Raw genomic sequence first — 11,736 nt, 5'->3', positions numbered from 1 at the left:
TAAAATAGAGAACACAGTAATTAAAAGGACTCACGACTTGAAAATAAAAGTCAAAATATACATAATAGCCATAAACAAACAAACAAAAAATACTGCCTAATATATGTGAATATCAGACAAATTTGACTTTTAGACTTTATACATCACAGAAGGGAAGGAAACTATAAATGTTAAAAGGAATTATACTAGCTCAATACTTGACGTGTCATAATAATTTGGCCTAAATTTTTTTTTAAATTACCAAAAAAATAAATAGGCAAATCCACATCATGTTTCTCCATTTTTATATGTGAAAATTCAAACATCTGTAAGGACACTGAAGATCTGAAAAAAAGAAAATTCACTACATGGACTTAATAGGACCCTACTCTGCTCAGTTCCCATTTAAGCACTTTTCAACATCATAGTCTTTTCCCGGATATGCCTCAGGAGGAGATGCCAAAGATGAGCAGTAGTGTCCATGACATGGAGAGGTGTGGGATCTGAGTTTCTAAAATGTAGGAAACAAAAGGACCTGCTGTTATAGCACAGGGAACACTGTTCAATACTCTGTAGTAACAGAAATGGGAAAACAATTTTAAAAAATAGATATATGGATATTTATAACTGAGTCACTTTGCTGTATATCTGAAACTAACACAATATTGTTAATCAAATCTGCTCTAAAATAAACTAAAAATTTAAAAATAAAAATTGTGGCTATGCTTGAAAATATTAATTTGTAGTTATACTGACCCTGGTATTCTTTATATTAGTTTATAATTTGGTTGTGTATTGGAAATCATTCATAACAACAAAAAGTGAAACTCCAAAACTAGTTTTATGATAGGGATGTAAATTAGTTTAAAACAGGTAAAATGAATAATAAAAAATATTCAAATCAGTATTAATTGATTCAATTTACATCAATCAATAATGTAAATATTTGCATTTACATAAAAAATCTTATGAATGAGAATTCTATTCAACCAGTATTATGATCTAAAATATATCCTGGAATAATAACCTGAGATTCCCCAAAATCTTCATTGCTATAAAATTTGAATAATAGAAAACAAAAGAAACAAACCAACAGACAAATAAACATACAAGGTTGACAAGTTCCTAGAAAATAAATTGAAAACCCATTAAGCCCTGGAAATCTAAAACATTGTCATTCCCTTAACATCATTTTTTAGTTCTATCTGTTAAAAGTCTGTACCTTTTTGAGTAACATGGATAGAATAATCTCTCCTTTATTTATTTTATACAGCAATAATAATGTTATTTGGTCTTGTGTTTTAATTTATATGTAGTATTATTTTAATACACTGAGTCACAGCTAACAATTTAAAAACATTGTTCCAAGTCTTATTCGTGAATTATACAAGTTAAGAATGGTCAATAGACAAAATGATTTGTTAAAGTGCTCACTAACTGATCAGAGACTATGTATATGTTACATACCTGTAACCAAAATGTCTATTCTATTTGACAAAAAATTTCTCTTGAATCACTCTCCTTATTGCCTTTTTAACATCTTTGTTCTGAAGGCTGTAGATCAAAGGGTTTAGCATAGGACTCATGAAAATGTGAAAAACAGCTACAAGTTTGCCCTGTTCTACAGAAGTCTCAGAAGGGGGCCTCAGATACATGCAGAGAAGTGTCCCATAAAAGACAGTGACAGCTGTCAGGTGGACCCACAGGTGGAGAAGGCCTTGTGCCTCCCTTCTGCAGAGCAGATATGCAGAATGGCTCTAAAGATGAAAATGTAGGAGATGAGGATGACGGTGAGAGAACACGTGAGGTTGGAACCAGCAACTACAAACATGGCAGTCTCTTTGACGTAAGTATCTGAACAGGCCAGGACTAGGAGAGGTGGGTCCACACAGTAAAAGTGGTTGATTTCATTGGGTCCACAGAAGGAGAGACGAAGCATCAGGATGGTCTGGGCAAGACCAATTACAAAGCCGTAAGAATAAGGAGCAGCAACAAGAGAAAGGCAGACACCTTGGGACATCTTGCTGCCATATAACAATGGTTTGCAGATGGCCACATAGCGATCGTAAGCCATCACTGTGAGCATATAATAACTGCAATCACCAAGGCAATGAAAAAGTGGAACTGTATAAAGCAGCCAAGGAAGGAAATGGTTTTCCTCTTGCATAGGAAATGAACCAGCATCTGAGGAGTGACAGTGGTGGCGTAACAGAGATCTACAAAGGAGAGGTGGCTGAGGAAGAAGTACATTGGGGTCTGAAGCTTTGAGTCAGTTCTGATTAACAAAATCATGCTTACATTGCCGATGACTGTGATCAGGTAGATGACTAGGAAGACCGCAAAAAAGACAGGCTGCAAGTCAGCTCGATCTGTCAGTCCCAGGAGGATGAACTCGGTCACCTCTGTATAGTTTTCCTTTAACATTGTGTTTGCTCAGCTTCCAGTGAGATCTAACATAAAGGAAATAAACATGAATTTATCTTTCATCGTTTTTCCATTGTTCACATCATTTCATCAGATGCCTACTCCTCTCAAACTTGTAAATACTAATGGCATAAAGAAATAATTCAAGGGACATCCTTGGTAATCCAGTGGTTAAAATTTCACCTTCCAACGCAGGGGATAAGTTTGATCCCCAGTTAGGGATCTAAGATATCACATGCCTCTTGGCAAACATTATAGGAAATTCAGTAAAGTCTTCAGAAATGGTCCACATAAAAACTTTTTTTAAAAAGCAGAAATCACCTAGTAATCATGCATTAATGTTTTCAATATTTAACTTTAAAAGTAGAATTCCTTTCAGCTTCACTGGTGGCTCGAGTTGTTCAAGAATCTGCCTGCAATGTGGAAGATACAGGTTTGATCCCTGCTTGGGTAAGAGCCCATGAAAAAGGAAATGGAACCCACTGTAGTAACCTTGCCTGGAGAATTCCACGCACAGAGGATCCTGGTGGGCTATAGTCCATTGGGTCGTAAATGCTTGCTTGGACATGACTGAGTGACTAACAACAAAAGGAAGGAGAGGTCCTTTGCATAAAGAGTCATATTTTCAAATGTGTTTTTACATTTCTTTTCATAATTGAAGCTTTTATCTTTCCTAAAAATCATTATCATTAATTGGTCACTTTCAATTCCTTTAATCATTACAATTCTTTGAAATTATAATCCTTTGTTTTCAGTGTAATTTTTATGTGGTACCTAAAACATCAGTAATTGAAATAGTTATTCACAGTGGAATGAATTTAAGGTGTGGAATAAATAGATCCTTATAGAACCAGTGTCTGTCTATCTGCCACTCTAACCTCAAGGTCATTTTCAACCTAGTCCCTCACCCTGTGTTACATGTTCATTTTATGTACTCCTGCCTACCTCCAGAGGCCCTCACATCAACAAACCATGCTTAATTTTTTGACATCTCTGGATATATTTAGATTACTATATTACAGACAATTATTGAGGGCAAAAATTGGTTCATGGGACATAAAAGTAAATAAGTTATTTTCTATGAAAACAGATAAGCATATAGTATATAAATACTATGTGTATATTTTTATACATATCAGTGGTATCAACTGTTAAAGGAGGCAGTATCAAAAATTTCATTTTGGGGGAGGAGACAATTACTTAAAAAGATTGACAGACACATAATGATTTTGTTATAACTACCTCATTTTAACTCTTGCAGAGAATAAGAGTAAACTTTATGACAAGAATTCTACTTCTTTAAATCATGTAAAAGATCACACTGATAATAAAATAATCATATTACCTATAAAACTGAGACAGTAGGTAAAGAAATTACAAAGTTCACTTCTCAAATTTTGTGCATGATAAAGGAGACCATGAAGGCCATACTCAAAAAATCTACACTTTCCTTCAATAGCACATAACCAGGTATGTCATTGTTATAAGACTCATTAATAGCTACAAGGTTAGGGATGGACATGGGTCACGTGTAATGCACTTTGTAAATGAACCACTCCTACTTTCTTACCCATTTGAACTATTTCATTATCTACTTGAGATATTTGAACTTACTAACCAGGGTGATAAAATGCAAGGCAAGTCATTTAAATCTATGAAACCACAATCGTTTGGTTTTTCTAAATTTCTAAGATTAGAGTTATGTTCATAATAAACAAACATTCTTTGTTTCTGGTTTGTGTCTTTAAGGTTTGTATTTATTCAATCATCGATCAAGATATTTAACATCTCCATTCAACTTTTACTGCATGGAAATGAGGCACTGCAAGCAATGAACATTTAAGATCATTTACCTCAGTAGTTTACAGTCATGATCTTTCTTTTCAAAAACAGAACACAATATCCTACATGACTGGGCAAGAAAAACTCAGAAATGGACAGAAATGGCCTTGGGGACTAATGAGATTTGTGCTCTGACAATCACACATACCTTCAGGCTCTGTCTGTGACGTATGATCTATAGCTTTTTCCAATATGATACCCCTCCATGGTACAGTTATAAATTTTCATATTATGAGAAAAATAGAAGAATTTAAGCCTGCTCAGTTTTTTTTATCTGTATGTTAATGAGGGTTGCAATTTTCACCTAATGAAATCTTGCACTTACCTCTCCATGAGGGAAGTGTTCAAAACAACCAACCTAATACTTACAAATGATTGTTGAATCTGAGTCACTTTAACATTTCTCAAAGTGAATTGTGTCTTATATTTGATGTGTGTGTTTATGATACCCCTTTTAGGAGGAAACCTATCACCTTCACCAGGTGAAAGTTAGTGGCAATTAGAGAGGCAGTATAGAAGAAACTGGGCTTCCCTGTGGTAAAGGGAAAAACTGGGCTTCAGTTGGTAAAGAATCTGCCTGCAATGTAGGAGACACAGGTTGAATCCCTGGATTGAGAAGATCCTCTGGAGGGAATGGCTACCCACTCCAGTATTCTTCCCTGGAGGATCCCATGGACAGAGAAGCCTGGTGAGTTATAGTCCATGGGGTACCAAGTAGTTGTACATGACTGAGTGACTTTCCCATTTTTTCTTCACTTTTATACCAGAAGGGACTCAATAAGCAGTAATTACTTAGGTGATAATCTATATAGCACTACTTCTTCTTTTACCCACATTATAGAGAAAAAGAAGAAAAAAAACTGTTTAAAAAGAAATTTGCCTGACATAAAATAATAATGATTTCCACACAGTGGAAATCTTCAATCATTCTTCATTTTTAGTGAAGAAATTTTCTCCCATTGTATTTATTCTAAATATGTACTGCTCTTTTCAATATAATCCCAGAAAAGTCAATTTTTTTTTGGGCGGGGGAGGCTTCCCTAATAGCTCAGTTGGTAAAGAATCCACCTGCAATGTGGGAGACCACAGTCCGATTTCTGGGTCAGGAATATCTGCTGGAGAAGTGATAGGCTACCCATGCCAGTATTCTTGGGCTTCCCTGGTGAATCAGCTGGTAAAGAATCTGCCTGAAATGCGGGAGGCCTGGGTTTAATCCCTGGGTCAGGAAGATCCCCTGGAGAATGGAATGGCTACCCATTCCAGTATTCTGACCTGGAGAATTCTATGGACTGTATAGTCCATGGGGTCACAAAGAGTTGGACATGACTGAGTGACTTTCACTTCACTTCACTTCTCAGAAATTTTATTAAATTTTTTTTTAAGAATTGTTTAAAAATTGCTAATGGATGAGAATACATTTCAGGCCATAATTTTATTCTAATTGATTAAAATATTTATTTCTAGATTTCACAATATATTTTAACAATACCTAGCCTTACTTATGAAAGAAGTGTGATTTCTCAGTGACAGCATGGGCGTCAAGAACCTGAGGAGTTTATACCAGAATTGCCACGGAGGGACAAAATCTCTAGGGCTGAACTCCTTCTCAGAGGAAATCATTTAGATTATAAACAACCACAAGTGTTTTACTCTTTTAATAATCTTAAACCCACAGAGAACATAACATCTTGTCTCTCCACAATATCATCAGGGAATCAAATCTCCTGGAATGGTGAAGCAAAAGGATTCATTTTTGTTCAAAGCTATGTCTCCATGTCTTGATATTTTGAAACATAACTTGTGGGAAATATTAAACTCTCCTGTTTACAACATACAGGATAGAAGAGTGCGTGATAGAGGGAAACCATTGGATGATCAGACAACATTTGTTGCATTAGAACTACTTATTTCCTGATTCTGAATCTATTCTTTATATTTTAAATACTATAATAATAAATACATAGCACAGGGAACACTGTGGATATATAGATAATATAAATGTGCTGGTAATTCTTCCTTTGTCAGCCTAGCTCATTTAGAGTTTTTATCTTTTTTTTTAACTTTTTTTTTTTTTGTCCATTTGGAGTTTATTCTTTAGATTCTATCAATAGAGCTCCTTTGATGTCTAGTTTCCATCAGAGTTTGGCCAATGGGAGAAACCAGGAGCATAACACAAGTTAGAGGAAGGGAGAAAAAAAAATCAAATTTCCCTTCAATTGTCTCCCAGCTTCACAGGGAAGTGCTAGGGTGGCTGCATCTTTGCAAGGAAAATTTTGGCTGACGCTTGTGTTGAGAAGGTAGCAGGGGACATTCTTCCTGGATCTAGGTTCACTGGATTCCTGACTGTAGCCCTTGTGTTTGCTGCTTCAGGACGGGGATGAAACTGCTTTCTGAACTTACTCTCCAGGCACTTCAACTTCTTGGATTGACTTCAACACTGCCTGTGTTCTCTTTATTAAATTCTTTCCATCGAATCCTCTTCAGTTAAACAATCTGAGTAGAATTCTGTTTTGTGTCATGTCCCTGACTTAGAACAGAGTTCACAAGATAGTTAATAAATGTTTTAGTGGAAGACACATTTCTGGCTTTATCATTGCTGGATACTACAAAGGCCACTGGATCACCATAATGGATCACTGGCAGACTCACACAGGAGGCAGAGATTAGCGTTACTAGCATTATTGTGATTAAATTGGATTCCGAATGTGGCTTAGCCATGCTTTTCTGCCACTTTCTTGAGAACTGGAATCACCCAGACATAGCAGAGCAGTGAGATAACTCTTGTTCCTTCCTCCCCTTTCCAGAGCCATGACCAATCACCATGTCTGATTGAGGAGACACAAGGATACACATTTTGTATTGATGGTGAGGTACCTGTGATGATATTTTTCACAATGTTATCAATCTCCATTTACCTTTCCAGGATAAGTTCATGGGAGTCTATGGAGAAGATCTGAAGTGTCCTCCAAATAACCACCTCTTTTACACTTGCTTCCATTCATCTTTGACTCCAAATAAAGATACTGTACCACCATTCTCTATACAGTACAGTATAGCAGTAGGGCATTATGCTACCAAAATAAAACAGATAGAGGAAAAAACACAACAAATATTGTATGATATCACGTATATGTGGATTGTAAAAAAATACAACAGACTTGTGAATTAAACAAAAAAGAAGCAACTCACAGATACAGAGGCAAAACTAGAGGTTACCAATGGGGAGAGGGAATTAAGGGAATGCAATATTGTGTTGTGGGGGAGGGAGAGGTTATTATGGGAATATAAGAAGTCATGTGTATGAAACTTGAAAATTTTAAAGTACTACAGAATTTAAAGAATCTTTCACTCAATAAAAAATATAATAGAATTAATATAATATCCATGGAATTCTCCAGGCAAAAATACTGTAGTAGGTTGCCATTTCCTTCTCCTTTTACATATGCATGTGTGTGTGTGTGTGTGTGTGTGTGTGTGTGTGTAAAAATGCTATATGTGATCATCCTTTGGAGCTTGTAGGTATGTGTGTATGCACACATTTCATGCAAAGCATTGCAAAAAATCAAAAATGAGATGCTCTCAAACACAAATGTATCACTTCATTGAGAGTGTGAAACATCTCTACCTATGAGTTTCCTACCAAGATATCACAATCTTCACTGGAGAACAGGAGTTGGCACTGTTACAGGTGCTATGTATTTTCAAGATCTTTAACACACAAGAAACCCAAAAGAAAGAATAAGTGATGATTACCAGAACAGAGAAAAATGGAAAGATAAAGATCAAGACATGGAAATATCAAATGCATAAAGATGTGGCAGGAAACTGAAATTGAGAAGTTCATTTGCAGAATTCATTTATTACATGTCACTTGATGATTGCTTGTGGGAGTAAAAATGGCCTTGACTCACAAGCTCAGTTACTTGTGTGAGATCCAGACGTATCCCAACTGAAGCAGAGTAGAAGTATTGATAAGTGGAGAGACAAAAAAAAATGTCTAGTAAGAGAATATGTTTACAGAGAAAGAAAAGTCACAGTTGATTTGGCTGCCTGTTTGGACTAGAGTGAAGATGAGTATCTTCTGAACAAAGTACTTATGCATTTACTAGTGCACAGCCAAGAAGAGCCTCTTCTGATGCTGGAGTAGCTCAAGGACTGTAGAAGGCTACAAACTGTTAAACCTGGAACTAAGACATTATATGGTCTTCTCTGGTGGTTCAGACGATAAAGAATCTGCTTGCAATGCAGGAGACCCATGTTCAATTCCTGAGTTGGAAAGATCCCTGGGAGAAGGGAATGGCAACCCTCTCCATTGTTCTTGCCTGGAGAACCCCCATGGACAGAGTAGCCTGGTGGGCTACACTATAGACAGAATCCAGTACAAAAGAAAATGTACTCATTGTTCAAAAACTATCAAGCATATCAAGACAATGAGAGCAGAGCATAATAACTAATCTAAGGAGCTTCTGAGAACAGAAACCTGTTAACTGCACAAGTTGTATGTGCCTGAATCCTGCCATTCTTGCAAAACAGAGGTCAGGAGAGCTGCCAATGTAGGGTATGGAAGGAAAATGAGCGCTTCCTAAACCCCACAAAAAATGGAAAGGATTAAGGAGAGATGAGCCCCAAAGCAAGGGTCAGTGCTTGAGTGGTGTGTGTGCTCAGTTGTTCAGTTGGGTCCTTGTGGCCCCATGGAATAGCCAATCAGACTCCTCTGTCCATGGGAATTTTAGTTGTAAGAATACTGGGGTGCATTGCCATTTCCTCCTCCAGGTGAGTGCTTGTGAGATTGTCTTAAAGGGGAATCTACCTGTCTAGATGAACTTTGTAGGGCATTCACTTACAAATGAATGAGAAAACAAATTTGTCCAAGAAAAGAGCAGTAAATACAAACTTTTAGCAAAAAATCACTGTTAGAGTGGTTCTCAAGCTTACTGTTTTTTGTTTTTTGTTTTTTGTTTTTTTTTGCTTCATTTTGTTTTATATCTCATGAAAGACTAAGAAAGGATATTAAAACAATGGATCCTCATTAAAATAAAGTATCTGCACCCAATCTTAGTAAGAAATCAAAATCAATATGAAAATGGCTCTGAGATTGTCTGCCTCTAATGAGAAGATCTCTTGTGCTAGGGTCAAGTCCATCCTACACCTGAGAACATGTCCTTACATTTGTGTGGGCAGAGAAGAATGTTTGCCTTCCTTGGTTCTTGTGCAGTAGTGACAGCTCTGTCATATAGTGTTCAGAGAGATCAATAGAAATGTCACTAACTATGTTGTCCAGGAACTTAGTTGAATTTGACACTGATACTGAAAACAGAAAGGATTACATGTACTTATTTTGAGCAAACAAAGTGCAAATTTTGGGCATCAAATTGAGACTCCAATAAAATTTCCTTTCAACTGAAAATAGAAATTAGAAGCACAGAGTTTTACTTCTGGCTTGCATGTACACTTGCTTTCTTTATTCCTGATTAGGATAGTTAATTAACCCTCTCTAAGCTGAGAAACATAACCACAATTCTAGCAGGATATGGGAGTTGGGGACCCATTCTTAAAGCAAATCTCAGAAGGAAGTAGGAGCAGTAGCAATGATTGTGACATTGGGAATCAACCCTCATGAGATTTACTGGAACACCTGGGTCACAGAGCACATCATACTCCTCAGGCTTATTCTCCATAATTTCAAATCACTATGTGACCTAGGAGATGTATTCAGTCACTCAAAAAATATCAACTTGAAATTTTGATTAGTGTTTGATTTGATATATTTTCCTTTTCTTTTAAACTGAAACTGCTTCCTCTCCAATATTAACAGCTCATATCTTATCCTTCCTGATATACATGGATGTCTTGAGCAGGTCAGGCATGAATAGGACTTTGAAACAGGCTAGTGGATTGACAAACACCTTTTCTATAGGTAATTTCACTGATGCCTCAAAACAACCCAAAGAGGAAATGACTTACTCTTGAAGTTTCAGCTAAACAGATAGAGGTTACTCTAAAGGAATGGTCAATCTCTAACTCACCTGTGCCACATGGCTAGTATGTGTCAGGGTAGGATTTGAATTCCTGACTTCACAAACCCAGTTGACTGCTTTTTCAGCCATAGGTCATTCCATACCTTAACCTGAAGACATAGTTTGTCCTTTCTTCCCTCATTATTTTTTTATATGTTCCCTTAGCTATCCCTGTGTCAGTGCTTTCTTGGTTCTTATTGGATTTATGTTGGTCATGGCACTAAAGGTGCCACAAAAGGCACCTTTAGGTGCCATGAAAGCGCAAACTGAAAATTTTCAGAACACGCTTTCTGTGCCTCCACAGAGATTGACCTCCATCCTCCACGTGGTCTTAACTCTCTGCCCCATCCTTGGCTGAAACATTGTTTTCATTACTTACTAATATTGCTATCAGCAGTGGCCACAGCATTGAAACATGTCAGTTTTCATTCTAATCCCAAAGAAAGGCAATGCCAAAGAATGCTCAAACTACCGCACAATTGCACTCATCTCACATGCTAGTAAAGTAATGCATAAAATTCTGCAAGCCAGGCTTCAGCTATATGTGAAGCATGAACTTCCAGATGTTCAAGCTGGTTTTAGAAAAGGCAGAGGAACAAGAGATCAAATTGCCAACATCCACTGGATCATCAAAAAAGCAAGAGAGTTCCAGAAAAACATCTATTTCTGCTTTATTGACTATGCCAAAGCCTTTGACTGTGTGGATCACAATAAACTTTGGAAAATTCTCAAAGAGATGGGAATATCAGACCACCTGACCTGCCTCTTGAGAAATCTGTATGCAGGTCAGGAAGCAACAGTTAGAACTGGACATGGAACAACAGACTGGTTCCAAATAGGAAAAGGAGTACATCAAGGCTGTATATTGTCACCCTGCTTATTTAACTTATATGCAGAGTACATCATGAGAAATGCTGGGCTGGAAGAAGCACAAGCTGGAATCAAAATTGCCGGGAGAAATATCAACAACCTGAGATATGCAGATGACAACCCCCTTATGGCAGAAAGTGAAGAGGAACTAAAAAGCCTCTTGATGAAAGTTAAAGAGGAGAGTGCAAAAGCTGGCTTAAAGCTCAACATTCAGAAAACGAAGACCATGGCTCTGGTCCCATTGCTTCATGGGAAATAGATGGGGAAACAGTTTTGGGGGGCTCTGAAATCACTGCAGATGGTGACTGCAGCCATGAAATTAAAAGACGCTTACTCCTTGGAAGGAAAGTTATGACCAACCTATATAGCATATTGAAAAGCAGAGACATTACTCTGCCCACAAAGGTCTGTCTAGTCAAGGCTATGGTTTTCCCAGTGGTCATGTAAGGATGTGAGAGTTAGACTGTGAAGAAAGCTGAGCACGGAAGAATTGATGCTTTTGAACTGTGGTGCTGGAGAAGATTCTTGAGAGTCCCTTGGACTGCAAGGAGATCCAACCAGTCCATTCTAAAGGAGTTCAACCCTGGGTGTTCTTTGGAAGGAA

General features: G+C 37.2%; 1 pseudogene; it reads right to left on the bottom strand.

Annotated features, from left to right (window-relative positions):
* Nucleotides 1–1,466: 1,466 nt before the first annotated feature.
* On the bottom strand, nucleotides 1,467–2,403 carry LOC102266128 (olfactory receptor 5M5-like; annotated as a pseudogene).
* Between the last annotated feature and the right edge of the window lie 9,333 nt (nucleotides 2,404–11,736).

Source organism: Bos mutus, unplaced genomic scaffold (genome assembly GCF_027580195.1).
Source record: "Bos mutus isolate GX-2022 unplaced genomic scaffold, NWIPB_WYAK_1.1 CTG206, whole genome shotgun sequence".
Lineage (NCBI taxonomy): Eukaryota > Metazoa > Chordata > Mammalia > Artiodactyla > Bovidae > Bos > Bos mutus.
The sequence above is the reverse complement of the archived record's forward strand: the minus strand, read 5'-3'. Positions and strand labels throughout refer to the sequence as shown.